The sequence below is a fragment of the Otolemur garnettii genome, unplaced genomic scaffold, assembly GCF_000181295.1.
Source record: "Otolemur garnettii isolate 467f Iridium unplaced genomic scaffold, OtoGar3 scaffold00079, whole genome shotgun sequence".
Classification (NCBI taxonomy): Eukaryota; Metazoa; Chordata; class Mammalia; order Primates; family Galagidae; genus Otolemur; species Otolemur garnettii.
Genome location: NW_003852474.1, coordinates 5253317 through 5255273, shown reverse-complemented (window position 1 = coordinate 5255273; position 1957 = coordinate 5253317).

The following is a 1957-nucleotide window of genomic DNA, read 5'->3' as shown; positions in this document are numbered from 1 at the left end:
GAATGTTCCCAAACACTCAAAGAGGCAGACAAATGGAGAGCAAAAACTAATCATTCCCTGAGAGAGTTGTGGGATTACTCAAAAAGATCAAACATTCATCTTATAGGAATTCCCAAAGGAGAAGAGGATGGCCTTAAAGGTACAGATGTTCTACTCCAAGAGATTTTGGAGGAGAATTTCCCAAGTATTACAAGAGACACAGAACTTCAGATAGCAGACAGTTTCAGAAGCCTAGCAAGACTCAATCGAAATAAAGCATCTACTAGACACATTGTGATTAACTTTGCTAAAGTTAAGACAAAGGAGAAAATTCTGCAAGCAGTCAGACATAAGAAAAGCAGCACCTACAAAGGGAGAAGTATCAGAATGACTGCAGATCTCTCAGCCAAAATGTTTCAAGCCAGAATAAGATGGTCACCGACCTTCAGTCTCCTAAAACAAAACAACTTCCAGCCCAGGATCCTGTATCCAGCTAAGCTGAGTTTCATTTGTGATGGAGAAATCAAATACTTTTATGACATAAACATGTTGAAGAAATTTGCCATAACCAGCTCTCCAGGATATTCTCAGCACCATCCTCCACAATGACCAGTGCACTGCTCTCCCTCCAAAGTAAACTCACCCAGAAATTTATTAACAAAACCCAAATTCCATAGTGGTGAAAGGATTAAAAATGTCCACTGGACATCTGAAAATCATGATCCCAAAACAACCAGGCTTATCAATTCTCTCAATTAATGTGAATAGTTTAAATTGTCATCGAAAGAGGGACAGCCTGGCTGACTGGATACATAAGCTCAGACTGGATATCTGTTGTATACAAAAATCTCACCTTACCTTAAAAGATAAAAATAGACTCTGGATTAAGGGATGGACTTGTATAATACAGACAAGTGGAAACCAGAAAAAAGCAGGGGTTGCAATTTTAGTAGCAGATACAATTGGCCTTAAACCAACAAACATAAAGAAAGATAAGAAAGGTCACCATATATTTGTCAAGGGAAATACCCAACATGAAGACATTTTGATAATTAACATAAAATACAGGTGCATGGCCTGCAAATACATGAAAATGAAATGAAACACATGAAATTGAAAACAAAAGAATCATAAAGGTTTTCTAAAGGATGTATTATATTTATTTATCTATAAATATATCACATCAATAAAATAAAAATCAAAGACCATATAATTCTCTCAATTGATGCAGAAAAAGCCTTTGATAATATCCAGCATCTTTGCATGATCAGAACACTTAAGAAAATAGGCATACAAGGGACATTTCTTAAACGGATAGAGGCCATCTATAGCAAACACACAGCCAATATTATATTGAATGGTGTATAATTGAAAACATTTCTACTCAGATCAGGAACGAGGCAAGGTTCACCCACTGTCTCCAGTGCATTTCAACATAATAATGGAAGTCTTAGCCATTGTAATCAGGCAAGAGAAGGTGATCAATGGTATCCAAATAGGGTCAGAGGAGATCAAACTGTCACTCTTCGCTGATGATATGATCCTATACCTGGAAAATCCCAGGGACTCAACTTCAATACTCTTAGAAGTGATCAAGGAATACAGCAGCATCTCAGATACAAAACCAATACTTACAAGTCAGTAGCTTTTATATATGCCAACAATTGTCAAGCTGAAAAAGCAATCGAGGACTCTATTCCTTTTACAATAGTGCCAAAGAAGATGAAATATCTGGGAATTTACCTACCAAAGGATGTGAAAGATCTGTATAAAGAGAACTATAAAACTCTGAGAAAAGAAATACCTCAAGTTGTTAACAAATGGAAAAACATACCATGCTTATGGCTGGGAAGAATCAACATTGTTAAAATGTCCATACTACCCAAAGCAATCTACAGATTTAATGCAATCCCTATTAAAGCACCATTGTCATACTTTAAAGAACTTGAAAAAATAGTACTTTATTTTATATGGAATC